Source organism: Lipophrys pholis, assembly GCF_963383615.2.
Source record: "Lipophrys pholis genome assembly, chromosome: 3".
NCBI lineage: Eukaryota > Metazoa > Chordata > Actinopteri > Blenniiformes > Blenniidae > Lipophrys > Lipophrys pholis.
Window position 1 is genome coordinate 23,679,426 of NC_137627.1, and position 12,687 is coordinate 23,692,112.

The following is a 12,687-nucleotide window of genomic DNA, read 5'->3' on the forward strand; positions in this document are numbered from 1 at the left end:
ATTTTACATGTTTTAACCATTACATTTCGAACTCGGCACTGTTGTTACATTATCGACCAGTTATTACATTTATGGTTTTATTACATTACATTTTGTAACAATTTGGATCATTGTTACTTATATGGTTCTGACTGGGTTTAACTGACATTTGTAAAGAAATCCTCTGGTCGTCCGGTTCTGGAGGTCCGGTTCTGGAGGTCCGGTTCTGGTGGTCCGGTCCAGGTGGTCCGGTCCAGGGGTCCAGATTTGGAATCACTGCTCAAAGATCTGAAAAACCTGTAAATTCATTGAATTTTAACGACAGTCCCTTAAAGCAACGTCCAATCCGTCCAAGCTTTGACTCCTTCACCCGTCAGTGACTTTAAAAAAACCAACATAATTTCTGCCGGATTCAAGCCAGTGGAGCCGTTTGAACTCTGGAGGCCTCTTCATACAGACACTTCAACAACCCCCCCCCCCTCAAACCCAAAGAAGCGGTGGTGCCCTGAGTGAAGCCCCTCCCAGGACGTCCCACTGAGTTCCATTGCTCTGCACTAATGGAGACTTGTTTCATTTCAAGATTTGCCTCTAAAGGAACGACTGACTCTTCTTTCTTTCCACAGCGGGAAAAGCTGTTTTCATTCAGGTATTTAGAGGAACTTAAAGCGATACTGTACTGTAGCAGAAGTAGCCTAAATTGTGATCTCTGGTAGCTCGTAGCTGTGTGACATTAAGGCGATCACTCGCTATACTCTCAGTAGTTGCAGCAACTTCACCGTTTTTAGAGCAACTTGTTTTGCCCTGCGTGGCCTCACAGACTGAGCATTAATACTGGATGCGGTGTTCACGTTTGCACCTCGTCTCGTTCACCTCACCTCCTGCTCATAATTTAGGCTACCCTCCCACGATCTACTCGACTGTTTTATTTGACGATGTAGCCTTGAGAATTTGCTGTCATGATATGATAAACTATGCATTTATTCCAGTGTGAGTTGTCGTCATTCCTTCGCCGCCCGAAAAAAACAAGTGAAGGCACTCTGGGGGGTGGTGGTGGGGGGGGGGGTCACTCCTCAGGAAAGGCCAGGCTGACGTAGCGCCGGGCACCGCTATGCATCTCTGCTTCGGAATAACAAACTCCTTCCTAATAAGCCTGCCGTTGCTCTCTGGATTATGTAACGATGACACTTGTGCTGCTGTGTTTGCTGCTCCTCTGAAATCCACTGACCTTTCTCCTGTTTATCTCCGATGAGTAAACGCCAACATCACGAGGAACTCAAACACGCTCCGCCTACGAGGAAAAGCAGGGTCAGAATCAACACTCCTCCCTAAAACACGGAGATACCGGCTCATACTGAGCTGTAACTGTTCCACTCCAAGGTAAAACTACACAAAATAATGAGAATTCAGTATTTATGCAGCAGTCGAACCAAATAAGGTTTACCCAGAGCCACAAAATATATTTCACTTCACCTTCAACACTTAGTTTTGCTTCCTTCTCATTATTTTTCTTCTGCCGGATTTTGAGTGGGTGCATGAGAAGCACGTTGAAAGTAAAGCTCTGTGATAACGATTCAGCAAACCGTTTCCACAAATACAGCAAAAAAACTTTTCCAGTCAAAGCAGATGGGATTTTGCTGAAAATGGGAGCACGTGTACAAAAAAGCACATCAAAATGTGTGGAAAATTTGGAAATAGAGTTAATAGCAGCTATGATTCGGACAACTGTTCCCACAAAAAAATTCTAAAAAAATCTGAATCAGAATAAAATGGAATAGTATCTTGACCTTTGACCCCCTGATTTGTGTCAGTGTACCGAGGTCCTCATCGTGATAATTGTGCAGGAGGAGCACATTTATCACAGCGTATGACACATCATCTGAAGACGCTCTGCAGCGTTTGTCACGGGCCCGCGTTGCAGCGCAACATTCCGCAGTTGTAATGCTGCAGAAGAAAATGTGGCTGAAATCGAATGAATTTGCTTTTCCCCTCCTCTCCACTCTGCTTCTGCGCTTTTAGGAAGGGACACTGAATGGCTGCAGTGGAGCTGCTGCTCCAGGACCGTCACACCAGTCAAACACAGAATCATTCACTCTGTAACAGAAAAGTCAGCACAACAGATAACTTTGATTTTAGAGAAATATTGTCTTTTGTTGTGCATTTTAGTCACATTTGGTCAAAGTTGACTTCATCTGTATAGATTGTTGTTGTGAGTCGCTTGTAACTGGATCCATGAGTTTAAATGTTGCTCCTCAGCAAGAACCTTGACCTCTGCATGTGTCAGGAAGTGAAGATTCCTCTATAAAGTACCTGCAGATCACTGACGTGCTGCGGCTTCCCCTAATTCCCCCTGAAATTAATTCTCTCAAAATAGAAACGCACCACGAGCTCCTTAAAACTGCAGCCGGATCCACATCAGGCAGAAACATCATCACTCAGCACTGCAGAGACCCGCTGACGTGGCGATTTCACAAAGTCTTCAGTTAATTAGTCAAACACAAAGTTTAAAAGTGTGCAGCATAGCAACGGTCTTCTCACTGTCACCGTCCAAAAATGTGTATAAAATGTATAAATGAGCTTTATGAGACAAAACATACAGAGCAGAACTTTTCAATAACATTCAGAGGAGATGACAGTAGAATCTTTGGCTCAGACCTTCACTATAGTCATTCCACACCAATTTTCCAAAACCGTCTAATTTCCAGATTAAAATCAAATAAAGTAAAACAGCCAGAATAGCTGGAATTGGAAAAAATGAAAAAAAGAAAGAAAATAAGCTAAACCTACATGAAAACATAAAGGAATACAAGAAACAATATTAAATTAAAACGATTAACTGAAGTTTTTTCAGGGAAAGGAAAAATATTGGGAAATGGAGAGAAAATAAAACAAGAAAAGAGGAAAAAAGAAAGAAAATGGAAGAAAGAAAAAAGGAACCATAACAATAAAAATGTATAAGAAAATGTGGAAAAGATGAAAGAAGAAAAAAATAGGGGGGAAATGAAAAAGGAAAACTGAAGAGAAAAAAGAAAAGATAAATGGGGAAAAAGAAAAAGGGAAAACAAAATCCTAGTTTAGACCAAAGTGCTTTAACCTTTAGGAAACACAGCGGCTAAAATCACCAAGGTGCTTAAAATGGCTACAGCAAGAAGATCCGTGGCAAAAAGAGGAGAAATCCCTAAAGCCGGATTCAAAAGCTAAAGATGTAATAGAATATATCTAAATTGTCCCTTTGACACAGAAGTCACATGTCTTTTCTTCATTCCAGATCCTTTGCATGTTTGGCTGCTCCAGACACTTTTTATATGATGGAAAATTGTGAAAACGTCTCTTCTGGTTATAAAGGTTGGAGAGTCCTGATCTAAGCTGCTCGAAGGTGAGAAGCTGAGACTAATGAGAATAACAAGGTCGGTCAGATTAGCGATTGGACATAAAAAGACAAACGGTAGCAGTGAAGAACCAGGGACTTTATAAAACATCAATCAGCCAGACGACAAATGATAAAAGTCCCTTTGGAAAGCAGAATGTTGACTGACTGGATGTTAGCGGCGTTCCATGTTAGGATTACTGCCAATATTGTTATCTAATGAGGCTCAGGTTTGTTTTCAACGCCCACACAGCCTGGCGGGGTTGATTCTGGATGTAATCTGTTATAAATCATCACAAACAGCGAGCCGGAGCGGCTTCACCTCCATCAGTCCATCAGAGCCGTCGCTCTTCCTTCCTCTCAGGCTGCGGCGGCGGCGGCGGCGGCGGCGGCCTGAAGGCGAGGGTCATGACTCAGCAGAGTGGCTGCTGGCCGGACTGTCCGGACTGCAGCAGCCACTCCGCTGCAGTCTCAAGCAGCTGCAGCTCTTCACACATCCCAGTGCAGCAGTGCAGCAACGCTGCTGCCCCTCGAGGCCCCGCAGTGTACAGAGCCGGTGGGGGTAAGGGGGGGGGGGCTCAGCAGTGTGAGCGACCAGAGAGGAGAGGAGGTGTACAGGAGCAGCTATGACTGGAATTCTTACTGACGATTAGCGATTTCCTGAAATTGAGTCGTTGAGCACAAAATTCACCGATTAATTCAAAAGTACAGCAGTGGGGCGCAACATCGAACAACTGCAACAAACCATGGACTTTTAAACTGCAGCGAGCCTCCTGAACAAAGAAGAGGTTGAATTACTTCCCCCTGTGTGGAGCGGTTAATTGGCGACCCTAAGACCCTGTCCACACGACAACGCCGTTTCATGGAACCGCATCGTTTTTTGGCCGATCATCCACGGCGTTCCGGGAGCCTGAAAACTTCTTTTTCTTTGTTTTTTTAAACAAGTTCCAGAGTGGAGAAACTTGAAAACGCCGCCTCGGCTTTGAGGGGTCGACGGGAAAGAGGCACATTTGCAGAAAACGATGATGTCATCGCCCCAACTCTCCACCCGATAACCTCACGGCGTCGCAACAATGGCGGACTCCCTGCTCTGGATGGCGCTGCAGATGCTCGTCGCTTTAATCAGTCCAGATGTTGGAACTGTCGAATATGAGGATGGGCAGGAGTATTCTTCTGCATTCTTGTGTGGTTCTGCGGCAGAGTTAAGGCGCCACCTAAAGGTCTGGCATAAGTACTACATAGTTTTGAGCTGTGTTCATAGTGACGTGTGGACAGACATTTTTTTAAGGACGACGGGGAGAAAAAAAATGATTTGTGACAGTGTGGTGTGTGGACAGGACGGAAATGAATGTGAATGAGAGAGTGTGTGGTTGTGTGTTTGTGTGTTTGTAATCCTTGTAATCTGGGGTGGGCTCCTGCGATCCTGAACAGGATTAAGCGGTAGAGAAGATGGATGGTGGATAGATGGAGAAGAAATGACCTTAATATGGTAATTAAGCATCATCGCTGTGTCAGACTGAGTTTTTCTAAAATTCTATCGACATTTCAGTTGTGTGTTTTTGCGACCAGCTGCTGGATTACCGGGTTAAAGAAGCAAAGGTTCCTCTAAAGCGGGGGTGTCAAACATACGGCCCGCGGGCCAGAACCGACCTGCCAGACAGTCCAATCCGGCCCACAAAATGAAACTTTCCAGCCGTGAGAATCTATGACATTAACTGCAATGTATTCACGTGGCTTGGAATAAGGCAATATTAATATAAACAGAGAGACGGGCTGGACAGTGAAAACTGTTCAGAGAGGAGTTTCTCCTGCAGGCCTGAGAGCGATCAGCTGTTCCTTCCTGTTAACGTCACAATGTCTTTCCACACACGCTTCGCCTCCCTTTACATTTAAGTCACTTTGGAGTCGTCGACCTCTAAACAACCCTGAAGACATCTGAACTTTTTTCAGTGTGAAATATAAAATAACTCCGCTGTTGATGGAACTAAACTTCCTCAGTTGTTTTTTGGGGTAAAATATTTACTTATTGTGAAACAACTGAGACGACAACAGCAGGGAAGTGATTCAGCTGCCGCCTGGCTTCGTGCACTAAATGTCAGCCACCGACTCTCGTCTCTGTCATTTTCTCACTGCAGAGCGGAAAGCGTCACATGTGACTCCTTACAAGTAGGGATGGGAATGGAAAACCTGTTCATGTTGAGAGCCCGTTCTCAGTGTTTCAAACATGGCGTCCAGGCGGCACACACGCTCCAAAGTTTGGTTCCATTTCAGGGGAGAGGACGACAACAGGGGGGAGAGGACGACAACAGGGGGGAGAGGACGACAACAGGGCAACTTGCAATTCTTGCAAAGTGGATGTTCAATCAGAGGAAGGAAATACGACCAGTATGCGGAAACATTTGCTCACACGACGGCAAGGACTTTGAATGAATGTGAGTTTTTTCGATTCGCTCTGGAGTGAATCTGGACCCGTCTTGACCTGGCAACATTAACATGTCCTCAGCTGTAAATGCTGCAGGTTCCATTACCAAATGAGAATCGATGACAGAACCAATAAAGGACCGAATGGCTGAGAAGATCTTCTACAATTCCATTTTTCGACTCAATCACCCAGGAGCTTTCCAGAGGAAATATGTGCAGTGGGTTCCTGTTGCCTCAGAGCTCAGGATTCCTCTCAGAGTGACGCCACTTCTTCACTAAGACTCAGAAGTTGGTTGGGTACTCACTTCGAGGTTGAATTGAGTCAAAAAAGATTGTATTCCATTCACCGATGATCTAAACACATGAAAACACTGTTTATAACAACAGCTGCGATCAAGACAATAAGCCAAGCCAGAAACCTGGATGTTTATCGACTGAAATGTACCGTTACGCCGTTTAGCTTTATTCTGGGTGCCTGCACGTCTAAATATCCTCTTCAAACAGACTTCTGGTCTATGAAGCTTTAAATGCTCTTGGACATGATTACATCTCAGATTTAATATGAAACCTCCAGACCTGAGGTCCTCAGGAACAAGTTTACTCAGCGGTCCCAGAGTCAGAAGAAACAAGGTGGAGCACCTTTCAGTTCCTACGCTCCTCACCTGAGGAACAAACTGCTCACACACTCACTTCTTTTAAATCACAAGTATTTATTTGCTCAGGCTTTCCATTAAACAATACATTTTACTTCATTCTCTCTCTTTTTTTTAAGCCTTTCTTAATGTTTTTGTTTTAATGTGAATCTTTTATTTGTTGGTAGAGCACTGTGTGTGTGTGTGTGTGTGTATGTGTGTGTGTGTGCCTGTCTAAAATATGTGTATAATGTCCATCCCTACTTGTCACCGTCCAATTTTGTCTAAATCCATATTTCCGAAATATAGCGAATTATCTGGTTGTGTGCTATATCCTATATCCTATATGCCTCTATATCTTTTCAAAGGCAGTCTCTGATCGGTTCTTAATTCTCTGACTCGTTGTGATTTATTCAAATGCTGAAGCAGAGAATTTCCTTTCGAAGGAATTTCCTTACAAGATGTTGAGGAATTAGATATGCAGATTCCGCTCATGTAATAATAATAATGGCTTGGATTTGCCCTTTTTTCAAGCTGACTCAAAGTGTGTACAGAGATCTTTATTCATTCACACCAGTGATGGTAAGCGATGTTGTAACCACAGCTGTGGCTGCCATTGTGTTCCAATGACCCCTCTGACCACCACCAACATTCATTCGAGGCAACGTGGGTAAAGTGCCTTGCCCAAGGACACAACGGCCATGACTTGGACTTGAACCTCCAACCGACCATGAGCGGAACCGACCCTACCACTGAGCCACGATCACTCCAGGTGGTTGTAATTCTATAGACCTTGCCGACCAGAAAAATATAGGACATCCAGAATTTTTGGATGGACACCCAAAACACCTTCCCGTGGGCTCACCACCTGCAGGAAGGTTCTTAATCGGTGCAATGTGATCTGGGTGACGGTGCTCAGACTGCCAACCCCGCGACCCGGAAACGGATAAGTGGGAGAAAATGGATGGATGGATGGATGGAGTATGCTCTCTAATAAACCCACATGGCAGCCATAGTCTACTGAACAGCTCAGTACCAGAAAACAGCAATGACATTTCTCTGCCAGGAGGTGGAATTCTAACACCAACAAATGAATTTAAGCAAAATTCACATGATCAGTATGATAAACAATAGTAATACTCAGCAGCTGAGTGGACTTTTGATTGTCCTGCTCTTCGCCGCCTCTCGTCCATACGTTCAATCCTCTCTTTAGTAATTAACTGGCTGGATGATGGAGCTCTGGTCACTGAGATCCAATCAGGGCTTTCATAAACCACTGAGCTCACTCAGCATGTGGCTGAGCTGTGCAAATTCAGTCATTCAGTAAAGAGTTTTCTCTTTGAACAATTTGAATTAAAATGTCACTATTAGCCCATAGGTCTGCAAACGTTATGATCAAAAGAGATGTTTTTGTGACTTTCCACCTATCAGATTTTTGTGGAGTCAAAAAACATGGTGAACCTATAAAATGAGGCCGACACTAAAGTTTCATACGTACAGTAGTTTTCAAACGCTTACAAAAAAAGAGTAGGTATGAACTTTCAATTACAATTCAGGACTGTGAACGCTTATTACATTTTCAGCTGTTGGACCTGATTTTAGTGGTTTCACGTTTATTTTCAGAATTCTTTTGACAGTTTTTGACTCTTTTTATAAAGAGTTTTGCATCTTTTTTCCCCCCATTACTAAGATTTTTCCCCCTTCATGGAGCCACTACAAAGAGGCTAAACAGCCACGTGTGGCCGGTTGCAGACCTCTGCTTTAGAGCAAAACCTGAGACTTCAGCCATGAGGCCACCCGACGTTCTGTTTCAAAAATGTTCCTCTGCTTTTTAAAAAAACAAACAAAGGCAAAACAACACACAGACATTTAACCATTCTGAATTTTTACAAACACAATGTGTTCCTGGTGAAGTCATATTTATCAGAAAACAAATGTGAATAATACTGATTCTGATCCATGTTTTCTAACACTTTCTCAAAACCTGATGTTTGCTCAAACAGGCCGTTTCCAACAGGTGTCAGCACAACCTAGTTTTAATGGCTGAACCTCTTGAATAATAATAATGTATATTAATGACATCTACCCTACTAACAGTACAAGTAGTCAGGATGTCTTTCACACACAAACACAATTAATTTATAGTTCAACCTTTTGAAAAGAAAAAACTAAACTAAACTAAACTAAACTAAATCAAAACAACAGAAAAAGTTGGGCTACATGAACCTGTGAGGGTAAAGGCAGGGCAGAGAAACAAAGACAATCACACACAACCACAGTTACACCTCCTGACAATTTAAGATCACTTATTAACCTTACATGTATGCCTTTGGACGGCGGGAGAAAACTCAGGGAAGATCATGTAAACCCCTCACAGAAATGCCCAGACAGATTATTTACATTCAAACTGAAGTTTCACAGAGTACTATGGTGTATATACAAACCAAAGCTGATTTGAAAGTTTCGATTTATTGTTTTCATTTCACTTCAAATGACAAATCAATTTCTGAAATGCCTGAATTAAAAATAAACAAACCGTATTAAATAAAAAGAAATAACCCTCGATCCACCTGTGTTGATCTATTCCTGGCTATTTGCGTTGTCTACTGCTGCCACCTACTGCTGGTTAATGTAAACTACACTGTCAGTTTGAGAATCTGAGACTAATCCATTTTCTACAACTCAATCAAAACAAGTGTTTCCTCTCAAGTCGCTGGAACAGTCTGAAGAGCAGTGCAGGACACACACACACACACACACACACACACACACACACACACACACACACACACACACACACACACACACACACACACACACACACACACACACACACACACACACACACACACACACACACACACACACACACACTCTCAGCCTCATCCCACTCCAAAGTGCATTTTAGTGTTTGTTTACCAGCCCCAACCTTGGCGGCATAATTGAAGCTGAAAACTCTAAGCCATCATCCACAACAATTTAAGGCGTCAATTCTTAAAAGAAGAAAGAAGAAGCCCTATGATAACGACAATCAATGATAATGATAGTGATAGTGATGAAATAAATACACAAATAATTACAGCTGCAATAGGTGTATAATCAAGAGCTGAGAGGCAGTACAGATGAGTCAATTCTTATTTAATCATACTTAGTCTATGCTTATCTATCCTGCGTACTCGATATCCACCAAGACTATTCAACTTTAATTGGAAAAATAAGCACCATTACATTAAGGAAGACGATTTGGTCACGAGATATGAAGAAGGTGGAATATAAGCAGTAGATTCTGAAATTATGAATCTTTCCAGGACGACTGTCATTCTCTGCAGTGTTACTGTACACCACTGCTGCTGAAGTTGTTGTATATACTGTATACTTTAGCCAATGTATATATTCTATATTCTGTTCTATATTTACATTTTACATCACTGCACTTTTGTGTTATTTTATATCCTAAACTGTTGCTGCGCCATGTATCAAAAGTTCATTCAACAAGTGTACACAGAGTGACAGTGAAGTTGTTTTGGTCTCTCTCAGCTTTCTTCAGCCAGACACTGCAGCTGGAATCACTGTGAAGTCTCATGGTTGGAGTTCAGCTACTAAACTGGTCTGCCTACTCTTCATTCCTCCAGTGACTGTTTGCTGCATAAGGAAAAACAAATGACAAGAATGGAGAGTACCTGTAGTTACTTCAGCAGGAAAGGAGTAAAAGCCAATGATAAACCTTCAACAATTACCCATGTCAACTTCAAAAACATACACAAATCATGTCAGTGTACTTTATTTTATTGACCTTATTCCACCTTTACTGACCAATCACACTGTGGTGAAGGGCAGCCCAGTATTTGAATCTCGTCTATAAAACTACTATAAAACATGACAAACAACGCTGCTCCCAGGATATTAACGTGGGAACACATGAACACTGAGCTGGGGGGATCGTACAGCATCATGTTGCCTCCTCCTTCCTAAACTTTGAATTGAGAGGAAGACATGAGAAAGTGGACTGTGGTGGGACATCTTCGTCCTGTAATTAGCGACCCATGGAGCCCTGCACTTTATGGACGATATTGCTGATGTGTGAACAACTGAGATGTGATGGACACTGTCAACGGTTACCCTGTGAATGTTTGTACAGGTTAACACCCCCACCCTCCGCATATTTCCTTTATTTTTGTTTTAATACACTTTAGTTGTTGTTGTTAAATGTTTTTTATTTGTCTGTGTGACTCCGGCCTTATAACCTTATCTACAGATTCTGCAGACATGTTTTTGGTTCAGTTCAGTCCAGCTGAGCCAGGACGATGGGAGCGAACAAGGTTTCTCACCCATCTTGGTGTGCTCACTCCGTCCCCTTGTGTCTCTTAAAAGCTTTGCACGAAGGCTGCACGTGGCACACGCCCCCTGACAGAAGAACTCTTGTTTCACGACTTTATTCCAAGCCACAACTCCGGCCGCCGTCCGGTGGACTCTGGAAGATGGAATCCCAGGTGTGTGGGAGGACGTAGGCCTTCTCGTCCAGGTTTATGGTCGCCCGCTTCCCGATCTCGATTGCCAATTCGAACACAATTCAGCTAGGGTGTGATGTTATGCATGCCTTCCATTGAAACATAAGGGGAAGCTGGTACAACAAAGGATAACATTTTTTGTGTCAATTAGCGGACCAACCCCAATACTTAAGAAACCGGTTTTCAGCATGTAGCTTCAGGAAGTTCCCCTTACATCTATAAATCCTGTCAGTGTGCTCTGCCGACTTTCAATTCTCCTTTGTTCTGCATTTTGTGTCGGCATTTCCTGTCACTGACACATTGTGGTGAACGGCAGCGCAGTGTTTATATCTCCTCTATAAAACTACCATAAAACGTAACAAACAACGCTGCTACCAGGTTTTAAAGTGGGAACATATGAAAACTGAGCTGGGATGATCGGACGGCGTCATGTAGCATCATCCTTTCTTAATTTGGACCTGAGAGGACGACATGAGAAAGTGGACTGTGGTACGAAGACATCTTCCTCCTGTCATTAGCGGCTGACGGAGCAGCTATGATAAACTTTAAGAGTACTGAGGTGTACCAGTATCCACATAGTGGAGAGGTGGGCCATGTGCCGTCATCAAAAGACGGAGAATTCACCTTTTGAAGGACAGTCCCAGCCAGCCAGCGAACGCTAGCCACCATGCTAACCACTCGGAGTGGGTGAAGCAGAGCAACCAGGGATCTCCAGTCGCTCCAGCAGCTTCAATACCGTGGAAGGTTTGAGTCTCATTATATGAAATAAAACAAGATCCTTTCAAACTGGTTATTCTTCATTACAACCATGAGCTTTACACAGTGACACATGGAAAGATGTGCAACACACCTTAGCAACAACTCTGCACTCACTCATCTTCTACATCAGAGATTATGTTGCTTTTAAATGTACACAGTGCTGCACAAATCCACAGGTCGTATGCTGCTCCACAACTAGGGTTACCAACTCCCTGAAAAGAATATAAGGGACACCAGCCGACCCAATTGAGTTCACGTTCCTGGTGTGGTGACATTTAGTTTTTTTTTGCTCTTTTTTTCTGTGTGAAACAATTGTTTTCACTACTTGAAATTTAGTAGCTGCATATTATTTGTGATATAAACACATTGAAAACTAATTATTTAGCCATTTCTTTTTGTGGCAAAATACCAAAATTAACTGAATAAAATCTGTATTTTTCTTAAATAGAAACCTTCGTAGACTAAAAATACATATTTCTTTAACAGAAATCTGTCTGGCTTAAATGAAAACAGAATAAATAAAAATGAACTTAAAATTGTATAAATTATAGAAAACAATAAAAAGTAGAACATTCCTGTGATAATGCACATTTAGTGCAATCGGAAAAGTGCAAACAGAAAATCTGTGGAAAAGTTCTAAACATAAAATATTTGTTCCTCCAAGTGAATAACAGTAGGCTACAGTTGAAGTAAAGAAGAAAAAAAACATTTTCCATTTGTATTTCTGTTGAGCTCTTTGCTGCAGTGAGGAGTTGTTTGTCTTTCAGTGTCACAGAGAAAAACTCTGATCAAGACATTTCATCATTTCAGACTGACAATGAGCTCATTTCTAATTAATTCAGCAGAACATTTGTTCTGCACATCAGTCCACTTCTTCTTCATGTCAATGAAATCCTCTCCACTAACACAGTATCAGCTGGATGCTGAGGGCAAAGGACACAACAGCCTGACGCTCTGTAGTGAGGTTCTGCAGTGAGGTTCTGTAGTGAGGTACTGCCGTGAGGTACTGCAGTGAGGTTCTGTA